The sequence below is a fragment of the Orcinus orca genome, chromosome X (genome assembly GCF_937001465.1).
Source record: "Orcinus orca chromosome X, mOrcOrc1.1, whole genome shotgun sequence".
In the NCBI taxonomy this organism is placed as follows: domain Eukaryota; kingdom Metazoa; phylum Chordata; class Mammalia; order Artiodactyla; family Delphinidae; genus Orcinus; species Orcinus orca.
Window position 1 is genome coordinate 19,546,862 of NC_064580.1, and position 17,371 is coordinate 19,564,232.

Below are 17,371 nucleotides of genomic sequence, written 5' to 3' on the forward strand. Positions count from 1 at the left end.
TGAGGGGGGCATAAGGAAATGAGGACAATTTTGCCAGTGACTCTTTCAAGAAGCTAAGTGGTTAAGGAGAGAAGAAAGAAAGGGCAGTAGATGGTAGTGGCAGAGGAAGTTTTTTTTTCCTTTTTTTCCTTTAATGATAACGACTTAAGCACTGATGTGAAGGATTTAGTTCCACAGAGAGTTTGAAGTATGAGAGTGATAAGGGATAACAAACAGTGTACAGTTAATAAGGCAGAAGTTTCTACTTTATATAGGAGGAGGGGCAGCCTTTCCTCTCTTCTCACAGAAGGGAAGGAGGATACTCCAAAGTTGGAGGTTCCTTGATTAGTATGTTAGGTGGGAGGAAGATAAGGGAGTTACCACCTGATGCTTTCTCTTTTCATCGAAAATGGTTATCATATGATAGGTGGGGAGGAGCAGGGGGAGACTTGATGTTTTGAGTAGAGTGGGTAAAGTTTGAAATAACTGTTGCAAAGAGACTGTGGGCACTGTTGAGGGCCCCCCTTTGAGGATGGAGTTTTAAAAAATTTATAACTGGACCAATATGCCCTGTTAAGAGGGACTTCCCTGGTAGTGTTTAACTATAGAAATAGAGAAAAAAGATGGTTGAGCTATCAAAGGTTGGGATTTGAGTAAATGCCACACACACACAAAGAAGTGGCTCAGACAAAACTCAGCTTCCTGACTTAATCCTCCTACTCCCATGCACACATCTTCAAAAGCCCATTCATAAAAGGTCTCTGAATTGTGCATCAGTGTTTTCTTAATTTTTGAGGACAATAGAGGGTTTATGTTGCAACAACACAGCCGATTAAAAATTGATTAGACGTATTTTTCTTAAAATGCCTTCTTCTACCACGGTGTTCTCTAGACTGGCTCTTCCCTCTTTCCCTTTCTCTAACTCCGCCTTTCCACAGAGCCACTGAGCCATCCATTTGATTTCACTGCTTCCTGCTAATTTCAGCGCTTAGCCTGTCACCTTCTACCAGAAGTAGCTTACCAATATGTTTTCCTAAACAAAGACAGTTCCTTCCCTAAAAGAAATTCAGGTGCCAGCAGTTAAGTGTACAGCTTTTTCACCCATGACATATTATTATTTAACTCTGTCTCTTATCTGTGACAATCTGCTCTAAAGGTGTCTTTGGTGTTTTCAAAGACAGCAGAAACATGCTCGTCCTCTCTGCTGTCAACAACCAGCAAATGTGTGGCCCTGGGAAAGTCATTTTATTGTTCTAGATTAGGGATGGGCAAACTGCAGATGGAAAGACAAATCTTACCTATTGCCTGTTTTTGTAAATAAAGTTTTATTAGAACATGCTCTTTGTTTACTTACTATTTATGGCTGTTTTTGTGCTACAACACTATAGTTGAGTAGTTATGACACGGATTGTCTAGTGAACAAAATAAAAAATATTTATTATTGGGCTCTGTAAAGAAAAATGTTTGCCAATGCCTATTTTAGATCCCAGTTTATCCTTCTGTAAAATGAAGGAATCTGAGAATATGCTCTCTCATTATCTTTTCAGTTTTAATATTTGAAGATGTTAAAGCTATAACTATTAGGTCTTTCCATAAAAGTCAGCTCATCTGAGAGGACTTATTTGACTACTATTGAAAAGTAGAAATTCTGGCCCCCATGATTCTCTATACTTTTAATCTGCTTTATTTTTATTAATATATTACTCTGGCATAATATATGATATATACCTATTAAAACATAAATTTCGTGAAGGAAAGAAATTTTTGTTCAATGCTGCTCCTCAGTGCTTAGAATAATATGGCACATAAATAGATGCTTAATAAATATGTGTTAAATAAGTGAATAAATGAATGAATGAAATACTTCTCATTGGAATTTCTTCCCAGTCTCATATATAGAGACATGAAACACTTGGAAATAAATAGAAGTGAGTACTTATTATTAAAGCTTTCTTAAATTGTTCAGGGCTCCTAGGAGATTGCTATGGGTCAAATGTTTGTGTCTCTCCAAAATTCATATTCCGAAGCCCTAACCCCCAATGTGTCTGTATTTGGAGACAGGGCTTTTGAGGAGGTGATAAAGGCTAAATGAGGGCAAAATGGTGGGGCCCTAATCTGATAGGGCAAATGCTATCCTAAGAAGAGAAAGAGACATGCACTCTCTTTCTCTGCTATGTGAGGACACAACGATAAGGTAGCTGTCTACAAGCCAGGAAGAGAGTTCTTACCAGGAACTAAATGGGCTGGCACCTTGACCTTGGACTTCCCAGCCTCCAGAATTGTGAGAAAAAAACCCCAAAAACCTCAGTCTGTGGTATTTTGTTATGGCAGCTCGACATGACTAACAGAGGGATGTTTGCAAATGATCTCTGGAGATATGCTTTGATGACCATACTCTTTTCTTCTCTGAGGACAACACCATTCAGGCATATCCTATTGGATTAATAAGCAGTGGGCTTTTTGCACGTGAAAATGATTTGTAAATATGAAAAATATGTCAAGGTTAAATGAATTAAAAGTGATAATCACATCTCTATGCTTAGAAATTAAGTACAGGGCTCCGCATCATGTTAGTGGACATTCCTCTTCACAATAAGTGTATTACTCACAGTTATATATAAAATGGTGGCTAAGCATGTGAGCAATGGAGTCAGATTGCTTGGTTTGACTCAAGTTCTATTTAACTTGTGGTGTCATTATGGACAAATAACTTATCCTTATTTTCCTTCTTTGTAAATTGAAGAAGATAGTAAAAATAATTACCTATGTCACTCAGAATGGACCAGGCTATGTTGCAGTAACAACCTGCAAAATCTCAATGGTTTAATACAAAGTTTATCTCTCACTCCCTGTACACTTATACATTGCAAGGCAGCTAGGAACTGTGCCCCAGTGGTTCTCACTCTAAGATGCAGGCTAAGAGAGAGTACCACTCTTTGAAACATTGCTAATTGTAATGGCAGAGGAGAGATCCTGACGAATTGCACATTGGCTCTTAAAGCTTCCATAGACATGGCACTCATCACTCCTGCTTACATTTCATTGGCTAAAAGCAAGACATATGATCATTCCTAACTCCAAGAGGGGAGAGAAGAGCAATCCTATCACTGCCTAGAAGAACAAGAAATATGTGTGATTAGTTCTAATGAATATCACATTATCTCATAGGGTTTTTGTGAATGTCAATTAAGAAAAATCATTCAAAACAGGTGCAGTTCCTGATACAAAAAAAAAAAAAAAAGAGCACACTAAATGCTAGCAATTGTTATTATCCAATGTTGAATTACACAGAAAACACTCTTACTGGGAAAAATGACAAACTATTTTTAGCCTTGCAAGGAAACTCTGACCCCAGCAAATATAAGAGATTACAGATGGGGTTAACAGAAAACCTCCCTTCTTTCTCTAACTACCTTTACAATTCCCCAGAAGAGAACTCAATCCCCTGGCTGCAACAAATATTTTCATTGTCCTCCCCTCAAATTGATTTCTTGGAGAACATAATATAAAAGGAATACAATGGAGAGGCATTTTTCTGTTTTCTGATTTTGATAAGATGCCTTACTTTTTGTCTAAGTCCAAGATTTTGTCTGTTTCTAGCTACATGGATTACTGCTTCTTTGATGGGCTACATTAATATGTATATGAAAACCCCTTAATCCCATATCTCTCATACATTAACATTATTTACAAATCTTGGCTTGCCCATAAATTTTATTCCTATCAGTTTTCCGAAAAAGCAAGTAAAGTAGCAAGTAAAATAGTTATGTGACCAATATTTTTTTTTTTTTTTTTTTTTTTTTGGTGGTACGCGGGCCTCTCCCGTTGCGGGACGCGCAGGCTCAGCGGCCATGGCTCACGGGCCTAGTCGCTCCGCGGCATGTGGGATCTTCCCGGACCGAGGCACGAACCCGTGTCTCCTGCATCGGCAGGCGGACTCTCAACCACTGCGCCACCAGGGAAGCCCATGTGACCAATATTTTTAAAGAAAAATATAAAACTAGTGGATTGCATATTGACACAAGAGTTAAGCCAATTTGGTTCCAGCTCTTGATTTAACTAACTACTTAAACTATTTTGATCAAGTAACTTAATCTCTTCTAAACTAAGACTCTTTACCTGCAGAATTAAGGGAGTTAATTTAAACTTCACTTACTTCCACCTTACCATCTGGGATGACTGGAGATAATCTCTAAACTCTTCTTTAATTTCAAATATTAGTTAATGATGCTAAATCCTTGGCCCACAGTTATATTAGCATACTATATGTAGAAATTCATTTAGATTCCTCAATGCCATTTCAAGCCAATTTTCTAGAAGCTCAGTTGATTGGAATGAATTTAATTGCTCAATTGTTTGATGTTTCTTATTCAAGTGAAACCAAATTTCACAATCCTGTGCAATTCACTCATCAATAATTATTAGCAACATAATTTGAAATATATTCAGTCTGCAATTAAAAAAGAAAATGCTCTGTAAGTAACAAAGTCAAAGAATGAGAATGATTCATCCAAACCATCGAAGCTTGATTGTTTGTTTGAAGCATCTTCGTCAGAAATCTAATGATTATAGAGATTCCAGTAACATCCATTTAATTTCTCAAATCTCTATTTACCATATTATTTTTCAAACAATGACAATAGTCTTTTTTTAACTTGAAAATTTTGGTCAAGAGCTTATGCAGCTGATTTTTAAGGTAAAAAGAGAACCAATTCCAATAATTTTCTCAAAATCTCTTTTTAGGATTTAAATTTTTTTTACTTTTAATAGAATGACATTTTTAATAAGTCACTTTTAATTCATGGTAATTTTTTCCCTATTAACCAACCCAAGGACTTATATACAGAAAGAACAGTTTATCACAATAAAGCACTGCAGGAACTTTTCTCCCACAATGCCGATTTTCATGAATTTATCTTCTAGAGTCACAAGATGGTACATGAGGCAAGGATTCATAAAACCCAATTAATTTAGTTTGTGTAGCAGATACTCTTGGTTATCTTGCCTAATAGCCATCCAAATCCTCCACGCCTTTCTTTTTTCTCACTATAAAGGATAAAAATACCAGAGAATCGGTTTATCAACCTTCATGAAGCCAGAAGTGACCATATGACCTGCGTTCAAGCAGTGAGTTGTAAGGCGTTATATGCCAGTGTCCTTCTAAGAATATTATGCTTTTCTGATAAAAGGGATATGTGTGGCCATACGAGCTACTTCCCTTCTTCCTGTATTGATCACAGACTTCACTATGGAGCTGTGGAAACTCCATTGCCATCATGATGTCAAAGAATGAAGACCAAAGGCTAACACACCCAAGATGGTGGAACACAAAAAGAGAAACAATTTGGGTCCTTAATGACACTGAGAGGCAGCTGCATCAACAATACCTACCATTATCAACTCTGTAACATCTTCTTGGGTGAAATTTTTGTTTCTTTCAGCCAGAAGTATCTCTTACCAATAGAGTTGGCATGTTAGTTTGTTTTGATTTCCCTGCTTAAAAAAATTTATGACCTTCCACTCACTAAATTTATCATTCTTTCTATTCCAACATTTTAATTAAAAATTTTGTATAATCATTGGAACAAAAGGTCCTTAGAGATTACTTAGATCTTTGTACCCTCACATAAAAGCTAAAAAGTCCCTCAGACATGATTAATTCCCTCAAGGTTTAAAAGGAAAAATATTCCACATCCTTTATCATTAATCCCTTCCAATGACTTTTGGGAACATTGAGAATATGGAAGAGGAGGTGGAGAATACCCTGGAAAAACCTCAGTTGGCTCTGGCAGTTGCTGTAAATCCTAAGAGAATGTTATAAAGTCGGGCAGCGTGAATGTAATAGCACCTCTGGGCACCCTGGGAATCTCCCATAGTGCCTCAATATGGCAAGCAGTTACTTGTTGCTAGTGCCCTTTATGCTTCCACTTATTTTAACTCAGGACATTCCCTTTATTTTTTCCTCTAAAGTTGTTTCTCTCACCCTTTATGAGACATATTCTATATTGGGTTATTAAATCAATAAAATTCAATGGGTGAGATATGAAAAATATCACAGTGAATAAAAGTAAGAAGAAAGGAAATGGGCAACACTCAACGTCCCATCAGCCATGTTTAACGTTCAACTTCACAGATAATCTAGTCAGGCATGCATATATCTGATATGATCAATTGTATGGAAAAGCAAAACCTTCTGGTTTCAAATATATGAATGAGAAAACCTATGAGAACCTTACATTATTCTGATTTAACTTCCCCTAGGATCTTCTATAATTTTTTCCCCTCAGAATCAATAGGGCAATCTGATAATGAAATCTGAGACTATATTGAAGAGAGTTACTTGGGTTGGGGATAAGGAGACAACTGTTGGAAAAGTGGACTTAGAGTTCCCAAGACAACCATCTACCTACAGTTACATTTTGTAAATGTGGAAAAGAACAATACATGTGTGTTCACAACATTTCACTGATGTGGCAGATTTAAAAAGAGCATGAATTACATTTTTTCTGATAACTTTCTTTCCCAAGTTTGTTATTTTGTGGAACAGTGCTACTTACACCATCAAGGAAATTATATTTTAATATTTTCCCTCAGAGTCAGCAATAGTGATTTTGTCCTATATTCATTTTTCTTCAACAAGACCTGCCACACTAAAGAAAATAAAAAAATATATTTATATAATCTGAATATGCTATGCAAAGATAAGTTGGTATGAATAGAAAGATCCATCAGATATACAGATGGGAGTAGATGAGGAAGCTACAGATGAATATGTGTATATAATATGCTCACATTCATAAATATGTTAGGGCAGCATTACAAGAAGTTGAAAACAGTCTGGGAAGCAGGAATGAGGGTTAGAGTGACATATACTTCACATTTTGTTGACTTTTGTCATGTTCATATTGTTTTCATTGAGATATTAATTTCATAATACAAAGTACCACAATAAACATTATCAGTAACTCACCACCAGAATTACTGTTCTAGTTTTCTATTCACTTAAAAAAAATGTTACGTCCCTATTGTTCTCAGAACTCTTTCTTTAAAATTGGGGATCATAGATGGTAGGCATTTTGCAACAGGCAGGGCAGTCTACAAAACAAGCAGTTGTTACCCAAAATGCCCACAGCATCTCCACTGAGGAAAACTGGTTTCAGCTTAAGGATGGATTTTGTTGGTTTCTTTGCTCACACTATTTCTTGTATCTGATGTCTTACTCTTTTTTTGAATTATTTTTTAGTTTTGCTGGACCATATCTTTCAGTCATATTATTTTTCAGGAAAAAACAACATGCATCTAGTATATTTTCCAAATCCTTTTCATGTTTAAGAACCTCTATTTTCCCCATGATTAAATGGGTCTAGAATTCAAGGTTCAGAATCCTTTGCCTTCATACTTTTGAAGACATTTCATCATTGCCAACTAGCATCCCCTGTTGAAAAAAAAAAGTAAAATTCTCCTTCTTTACTTTATAACTACTTTCCCCCCTCTTTTTCTAGGAAGTTATCTTTTAGGTTCAGAAACATCTCTAGCATGTGTCTTAATGTAGTTCTTATTTTGTTATTTCTTCTGTATTTAGAATCTATATCCCTGAACTTTTATGTTGCTATTAGAACAAGTAAAATCACAGAAACAGGAAAATGTCTTGATCTTGCCAATGCTAGAATGTTAGGGAAAGGAGCAATCAGGAAAGTAGATAGATAAGATTAATATGCAGTTATTTTTAAAATTTCTTTTAAACCAGTGATACCTAGTCTCTTAAGGGTAAGAATTTCATTCCTCTCAGAACAGGAGTTTCCAAAAGCAATGGACTATTGCCTTGCAATTTATTTAATTGCCTAGAGATGTAATTGAGAAAATTATCTGACAGAACCAGCAATGCCTTGGTTGCACATAGGAATGGGCAAATCTGCAAATTAATCTCCCTGCACAAAAGAATGAACGGACATTTGAAGACTTCCGTAATAAGACTTTTAATTCAGTTCAGCTATCTTTACCAAAGCAATTTGGAGATAACTTCAGAAATCTTATTCAAATAAATGAAGGTTCAAATGATTATCATTTGTATGATAAATCCCATCACCAGTATGCCACCCACTTCTACTTGCTTCCTAATAAGTATATATCACCTTATTAATATTCATCCATTCACTTGTCATATTCTGGGGAGAATGAAACAGATCTTTTCCTCCCCATTTTTTAGAAAATGGGATTGAAATCCAAAGGAAGTAAATGATAATCTGGTTTTCATTAATTTTCTATTCATTCAGACATTTCTTGAGCTCATACTAATCCAGGAACTACCATAGATACTGATGATACAAAGATGACCAAAGGAGTTTTTAGTGTACTGTGTAAGACAGGCATATAAGGAAATTATCACAATACAATGTCTACAGAGTATTCCCAAATTAAACAGAATTTTCCCTTGTATCAAAATCTGTGGTATCCCACTCTTTTAGTCTCTCTCTTTTTCTTTTAGTCTCTCTCTTTTCTTCTAGGGTATCCACCCTTCCTATTTGTCACCACATTCTTCCTTCCTTCCAACCATCCTCCACAGAGATACTCCTAAAGCTCAAGTCTAGTAATGTTCTTGATTGATAGAAACACTCAAATTACTCTCTCAACCCCAGGAAAAAGGCATGTTAAATCACACATAAGGCCCAATCTCACTATTTGTTCAATCATATCCTTTTAATATCTCCACTTCGTTCAACACTTAAGCCATACCAAAAGTCTACCAATCCCCTACAACTCCCCAAACATTTGATTTCTGTGGTTTTAACACACTTCTAATTGCCTAGAATTGGCCACCTGTACCGCCTCCAAAGGATCCTTTTAATTGTTACCTCCACTTAATAAAGCCTGATGTAATCTCTAAGGGAAAGAAGTAACCACCACCTCTTTGTCTTCTGGCTGCATCTTGTTTTACCACTGTCATAGGCCTTATTATACTGTAATGCGTTTATTCATTTACATACGTGTCTCCTATCAAGCCGCGAATTCCTTGAAATCATGCGTAAAGCCTTCTTTATCTTTTTATATGCGTAAAGCCTTCTTTATCTTTTTATATCTTTTTATAAACTACCTATAAATGTGCTGAGATATGGTAGATAGTTTTAATAAGTTGTCAAACTGATTGAGTTCTCAACAAGAGTACTATGAGATGTGAATATGGTAGATGGGTCTTCCTTTCTACTCAGTCTAAGGCAGTGGTTTTCAAAGTGTGGTCTCTGGACCTCTAATACAAACATCATCTGGGAATGTGTTAGAAGAGCAAAGTCTCAGAACTTGATCTATCCCTGTCCCAAGACCGGTGAAATCAGAAACTCTGGGGGTGGGGCTCAACATTCTGTGTTTTTACCAGTCCTTCAGGTGATTCTTATACAGGTGAAAGTTTGAGAACTGTCCTAAGGAAATAGTCCTCCTGTGGGCACTGTGCCTGGTGGCTATTGTAGATGAAAATAAGTAAAACCTTAACTTTTTAGAAGGTTACTTATGGATAGGTTCTAAGAATTGGCCCATAGAAGAGAAGGCAAATTCTCATGGGCATGAATATCACAGGACAATTGCATGAAACATAATGTCAAAAAACAGAGAATGTGCCAAGCATCAAGTGATAGAAATGGAGCATGGCATATCAGGGAGCTACAACAGTAATGACTGGAAGATGAAGATAAGTCATCAGGAGACAGAAACTCCAGAATAGCAGAGCATGTGAGCAGGAGCTAGCTGGGAGCAAAGGGAGTTGGCAGCAAAGTCCAAATAACTGGAAACAGAACAACTAGAGATTAGGTTACTGCAGAAGGAATGTTTAAGTCTTCACCACACCCAGAAGAAGACTGCAGAACATAGAAGAGGGAAAATGGCAACACATAAAGATAAAAGATAAAAGATAACTGAAAGAGAGACCTAAGAATTTCTGGTTAGAGGTAATTTACTAACTTCCTATGTGAAGGAGGATTGGGACTCAATGGTAGACTCATATCTACCATAATATTTACACATTCTAATTGTGTAATATAGCCAAGTTGTCAGGTAATGAATGGGCTTTAGCACTCTATACGATGGCATTCTAATCCTAGCTTCCCTGATTATCAGCTGTGTGTTCTGAGTATTTTTATTTTAAAATGGGAAAACAACCCTCAGAATGGGAGAAAACACTTGCAAACGAAGCAACCACCACCAAGGGATTAATCTCCAAAATATACAAGCAGCTCATGCAGCTCAGTATCAAAAAAACAAACAACCCAATCCAAAAATGGGCAGAAGATCTAAATAGACATTTCTCCAAAGAAGACACACAGATGGCCAAAAAGCAAGTGAAAAGATGCTCAACCTCACTAATTATTAGAGAAATGCAAATCAAAACTACTATGAGATATCATCTCACATTGATCAGAATGGCCATCATCAAAAAGTCTACAAAAAATAAATTCTGGACAGGGTGCGGAGAAAAGGGAACCCTCCTACCCTGTTGGTGGGAATGTAAATTGGTGCAGCCACTATGGAGAACAGTTTGGAGGTTCCTTAAAAAACTAGAAGTAGAACTACCATATGACCCACTCCTGGGCATATATCCAGAGAAAACCATAATTCAAAAAGATACATGCACCCCAATGTTCATTGCAATGCTATTTACAATAGCCAGGATGTGGAAGCAACCTAAATGTCCATCAACAGAGGAATGAATAAAGAAGATGTGGTACATATATATACAGTGGAATATTACTCAGCCATAAAAAAGAGCAAAATAATGCCATTTGCAACAACATGGATGGACCTAGAGATTGTCATACTCAGTGCAGTAGGTCAGACACAGAAAGACAAATATCATATGATATTGCTGTTAGGTGGAATCTAAAAAAAGGGGGGGTACAAATGAACTTATTTACAAAACTGAAGTAGAGTCATGGATGTAGAAAACAAACTTATGGTTACCAGGGGATAAGGGGGGGAGGGGACAGATAAATTGTGAGATTGGGACTGACAATATATACACCACTATACATAAAATAGGTAACTAACAATAACCTGCTGTATAGCATAGGGAACTCTACTTAATACTCTGTAATGGCCTATATCAGCAGTCCCCAACCTTTCTGGCACCAGGGACCGATTTTGTGGAAGACAATTTTTCCATGGACTGGGGCAGGGGATGGTTTCAGGATGATTCAAGCACATTACATTTACTGTGCACTTTATTTCTATTAGTACATTGTAATATATAATGAAATTATATGACTCACCATAATGAAGAATGAGTGGCAGCCCTGAGCCTGTTTTCACTTGCCACTCACTGATAGGGTTTTGATATAAGTCTGCAAGCAATTGATTTATTATGGTCTCTGTGCAGTCAAACCTCTCTGCTACTGATAATATGCATTTGCAGCCGCTCCCCAGCACTAGCATCACTATCTCAACTCCACCTCAGATCATCAGGCATTAGATTCTCATAAGAGATGTGCCACCTAGATCCCTCACATGTGCAGTTCACAGTAGGGTTCATGCTCCTATGAGAATCTAATGCCGCCACTGATCAGACAGGAGGCAGAGCTCAGGCGGCAATGCGAGCGACGGGGAGTGGCTATAAATACAGATGAAGCTTCGCTCTTGCCCGCTGCTCACCTCCTGCTGTGCAGCCCGGTTCCTAACAGGCCACAGACCAGTATCAGTCCATGGCCTGGGGGTTGAGGACCCCTGGCCTATATGGGAAAAGAATGCTCAAAACAAAAACAAAAACAAAACAAAGGAGCAGAAGTAGAGTCGCAGATGTGGAAAACAAATGTATGGTTACCAGGGGATAAGGGGGAGGGGAGGGGTAAATTGGGAGATTGGGATTGACATATACACACTACTATATATAAAATAGATAGCAATAAGAACCTACTGTATAGCATAGGGAACTCTACTCAATACTCTGTAATGACCTACATGGGAAAAGAACCTAAAAATAGAGTGGATATATGTGTATGTAAAACTGATTCACTTTGCTGTACACCTGAAACTAACACAACATTGTAAATCAACTATACTCCAAAAAAAGTTTTAAAATTAAAAAATAAATATGTACATCACAATAGATTAGTTTTAATAATTAATGATAAAATGGCAATAAAGTATTGTGTGTTCTAGTTGACACATATAAGATACTCAATACATGATAGTGATTATTATATTTACTTTAAGAAATTGGTCCTAAGTCCTGCATGCAATAGCCATACTATCTGCATAAAATTTTCCATAATATGATAAAGTGATTCTCACTTAGACCTCGTTGTGTCATAAGTGCCAGTTAGTAACCTTTGTCTAGGGTGGTAGTGGTGGGTGTGTAGGCAAACTCCCCAACTCCTGACGCCCCATTAGTTCTTTCCTACTTACTGTTGGGTTTATATTTATCCCTATTCACATGATAGATGAGGTTACTTGATCCCTACAGTGAAACAGTTGATTACATAACATTGGAGGCAAAATAATTCTGTGGTATGATGCTATTAATTTGGCCAAAATACATTTCACACATTATATTGCTGTCTACTCAGAAACAGAAAACATTTTTTTAACTAGAACAACAGAATAAAGGGCCACACATTGCATCTTCCATCTTTTATCAAGAGCCTTCAAAGAATAAAGTGGGAATGGATTTCCTTTCCTTTGCCATCTGCTCCTATTGATTTGATTAAGCCCAGAGAGATTCTAGCAAAAATCTAATTTGTAGGACTTTAATCATGGTGTGGTGTAAAGAGTAGTAAGCAGGATTTGAGTATCAACTACTAGTTTATTAGCTGTGAGATCTTAGGCAAGTCACTTCATCTCTTTGAACCTCAATATTCCTCACCTGTAAAATGAGGATGAGGTGATACACCCACTCTCCTTCACAGGGTTCTTTTGAGATGCAACTGCATGTGAATACACTGTTTAAAATGTGCAAAAATTAGCTATTCCCTATTCTTAGTTGCTCTGTTAGGAAGTATTTCTTCATACTTCACCACAGGTTTCATATAACTCTGCCTGGATCCTGACTGTTCTAACTTGCTAGGACATAGATGTAGATGTATCCTGGTTTTGATCTGTAATCAATTAATGCACAGAATAAACACCATAACCATAACCTTGCTTTGCTCTATAATCAGACATTTTAGTTCTGCTCTTTTAGAGAAATAAAAATTCCCTATTCTCTCAAATTGTCTACTGATGAGTAAGCTGCATTTTACCCCCAAATTTTATGGTCTTTAAAAAATGAAGACACCGAGTATAGTGTTTATTACAAGAGGCATTAATAACAGCCTGCTGAATAAAGGCTGTCTGTTATATGTCAAGTGGTTCTAGAGTACTGTGCTTCACAGTTCAGAAAATAATGCTAACCTAAAAAGCAGGTGGTGAATCCTAATTCAAGGAAAGATGTTTGTCGTAACAGGTTGTTCTTAGAGCTAAGGAAAGTCTTTATCATCTGTCTGAGCATAAGGTGTTCTGGTGTTTGGGAAACGGGTAAATAAAGCGTTATTATGTAAGGTGTAGAGGGATGGCCAATTACAAAAATAGAATATAGGATGTGAATTAGCATTAAAACTGTAGAGAGGCAGCTTTAAAACTGTACAGAGGAAGATGGGTTTAAAATGTGATCTAGAAAGGTTCAATTCCTAGTTCTCTTGCCTTCCTGTGGAGGGTGGAGCAGGTCAATGAAATCCTGAACCTCTACTTTCTTATCTATTAAGTGAAGATCATCAACTCTACCCTGAGAAATGGTTGCAGATATATAATGAGAAGTTACATGTGAAAATATCTTGGTGCCCGACACAGAAAAGGTACTAAAAAAAAATCTGTTTCTATGATTTTTCTTATTTGTTTTTTTTTCTTTCTTTTCCTTTTCTTGCTCTCCTTTTTATCACTTTTTCTTTTATCTTCCTAGGGCCCAAGTCATCCTTTTGGTGGGATTTAGAAGGCATTTTAGGAACTTATAGAGTGACTTCAAGCTAGGTTAGCCAGTTTTAATTTTCAATGTAGTAGTTGTGAAGATGGCTGCTTAATAGAGATTTCTAGATATTAAACTACTTGTATTATTCATCTGCATATATGCATAAAAATAAGACCTGGTGAATGGCCAGAAAGAGAAGTTAAGAACAAGAGGCTACCTCAGAAAAATGGATGATTCCATGGCTGGGGCAAGGAAAGTATAAGGATGGACCTGGAATATTTTGTGGTGCCAGAAAGTAAATGCTCAAAGAGTGATCAAGATCTATTCATAGAACACAGGAACAAGCATGAAGGGGATACCTGGGACTAAATCTGGGAAAACTGGAGTGGCAAAGTAAATTATGATAGTAACAAATAACTGGCTGATAATTGTATGACCCCATGCAAATGTAAATAATAAAATAAATATAAAAATGAATATGGGAGAAGGGAAAGCTCTTCATTAGACTAGAATGCCAACTAATGAACATAGACAAAATGATGGAATTAGAAAATTACCATTTGGTAACCATAATAGTAATAATTAACTCGGGCAAGAATCATCATGCTAAAACTAGTGGGTGAATATTTATTGAGGAACAAAATATTTATATATTCCCATAAAATACTTATTCATTATAAAAGGAGAAGTAGTAATTTTATAGTAGAGAAACCTGGTGGATACCACCTTCACCAAGTAATCAAAGCTAACATCACTAGTAATAAAACCATGTGACATCATGGCCCCTGATACAATGCACTGAGAAGGAACCAACATCCCTTCTGTGGTATTGCAGCCCCAAATGCACAACCTGAATCTAATCATGAGGAAATAGCAGAAAAAGTCAAACTGAAAGACAGTCCTCAAAATAACTGGCCTGTGTTCTTCAAAAATGTCAGTCATGAAAGACAAAGAAAGGCTGAGAGGAACTATTCCAGATTCAAGGAGACCAGAGACATGACAACTAAATGAAACACATGATTCTGGATTGGCCCTTAGAACAGAAGAAAAAAAATATATTTTTAGTGTGAAGCACATTATTGGGACAATTAGCATAATTTTAATAAGGTCTATTAATTAGATGATAGTATTGTTATCAATGTTAGTTTCCTGATTTTGGTGGTCATAATGTGATTATATAGGAGAGTGTCTTTGTCATTTTGGAAATAAACCCTAAAGTATTTAGAAATTGTCTTAGTAAGTTCAGGCTACTATAACAAAAATATTATAACCAAAGAGATTTATTTCTCACAGTTCTGGAGGCTGGGAAGTCCAAGATCAAGGCATCAGCCAATTTGGTGTCTGGTGAGAACCAGCTTCCTGGTTTATAGACAGTTATCTTCTTGCTGTATCATCATCTGGAAGAAGGGGGCACAGAGCTCTTTGGGATCTTTTCCATAAAGGCACTAATCTCATTAATGAGGACCTCATCCTCATGACCTAATCACCTCCCAAAGCCCCACCTCCTAATACCATCACACTGGGGCTTAACATTTAACATATGAATTTTGGGGGGACACAAACATTCAGTCTATAGCAGAGGTAATGGGGCATCATGCCTGAAACTTACTCTCAATTGATGCAGAGGAAAAATTATCAATCAATCAATTTATCTGTTGAGAGGGGGAAGAGAATGATAAAGAAAATATGATAAAATATTACCAAATGGGGAACCTAGATAAGTATATATGGGAATTCTTTGTACTACTCTTCTGATGTTTCTTTAAGAGTGAAATGATTTCAAAATAAATTTTAAAAGTTAAAAAACTTAAGAAAAAAACACCACCTCGACAATGGACAGATTTCTTGACCCAAGCCTTGGCTTCACTGATTAGCTGTGTGACAGTGAGAACCTTACCTAAATTCTCCATGCTCAAGTTTTCTCATATGTAAATGGAGGAAATGATAATATCTGCCTCTTGTGTCGTTAAAATAATTAAACAAATCATATTAGGTGCTTAGCACTGTGTTTGAAATGTATTAAGTACTCGATGAATTGCAGCTATTGTTATTGTTATATTACAGGCATGAAACAAATTAAGCACATCATTTCTCTTTTAGACCTTTCTTTAGTACTCTTCCATGTGCTCATAGGACCTTATATCTAACTTCATTTTACTACCAGTTAATACTTTGTTATAATTGTTTGTTTGCATGTCTGTCTTTCTCACTGTACAGGTAGCTCCTTGAGGATGGCAAACCTGTTTTCTCATCTTTCTGGCTCTAGTGCCTAGCATACAACAAGGTGCATTTACTCTGAGGAATGTTACAAAAGACAACACGCTAGCATATAGGTGCTTTATGACTATGTTTGACTGAATGACGGTAAGGGGGGTTACAACGGCAGAGCACAGAAGGAAGTCCTAAACATATAACCAAAACATATAAGATGTTGATTTATTTGCACTAAGCAAATGTTTCTTATACTCTATAAGACTACATACATCACCTGTAATTGTGAGCGAATTTGAGACTCTCAGTTCATTAGGATAACCAACCACAGGTGATTAACTTTGGTTTGCAAAAGAGGAAAGAAAGGATGATAGAAATGATAGAAACAATGCATAAATCTTTAAGACACAAGAAATCGTGTAGTATTTGTTTGGCTGGATATTAGAGAGACATGCAAATAGCCCATTACTAATTTAGAATCTTTAAGTCACTAGACTAATCAGGATTTCATCTCCAGGGATTAACATAATCGATACTTTGGCTGTATCCTTGTAGGGAGTCTGAAATGTACTCTGAGGAATCTTACAAAAGATAAGTAAATAACATTAAACACAAGTTTGTCTCAGGGCATTTTTCGCTATCACGTGTCTGCTATCTTTTAAATGAATATTTTGAATAAAAGGAGAAAATACAAAGCCCTAAATAATTTCCCTGTTGGGTATGAGTAACTACCCATATGCCTTCTAAGAAAAATCAGTAAATGGAGTGACCATTAAGAAACAGAGAGTTCAGGAGTTAAAGTGTCTGAACAACATGGTTTTATTCACAATTCAGTTGTGTTTCCAAGATCACAGTATGACCTCAAAAGGCATCACACTCCCTGAAATGTCTTTCATCTAGATGTACGATGAAAGCATAGATTATCCATCAGAGTGGACTTAAGGGTTTTGGGGTGGGGGAGCTCCAGCTGGCTCTCTACCCCTGGAGTATTTTATCATCGTGTAGTTGGTTAAGATCTGATAGGGGAATCAAAACAACATTCTTCTGCAAAGTAATTACTACTTACACTATATGACCTTTTCAGGTTGGACAAAAGTCTAAATTTCTTGCTAGTTGAATGCAGACCTTAGTATATTTGAAAGTTGAAAAGTGAATTGAGGAAGTAATGAGTAACTCTACACAAAGACCATTCTGTAATCCTTTGAAGCCCAAGATCATCCCCAAACCACTGTTATTTTGAGAAATTTATGGGAACTGAAGCGG

General features: G+C 36.6%; 1 long non-coding RNA gene across 1 annotated transcript in view; it reads right to left on the reverse strand.

The window, feature by feature from the left end:
• The window catches only part of LOC117197863 (uncharacterized), a 438,027-nt gene that overhangs the window by 157,667 nt on the left and 262,989 nt on the right, over positions 1-17,371 (reverse strand). Inside the window, exon 4 of the long non-coding RNA XR_004478768.2 lies at positions 15,189-15,294. This is a non-coding gene — a long non-coding RNA (uncharacterized LOC117197863). The remainder of the gene's footprint in view (positions 1-15,188; positions 15,295-17,371) is intronic.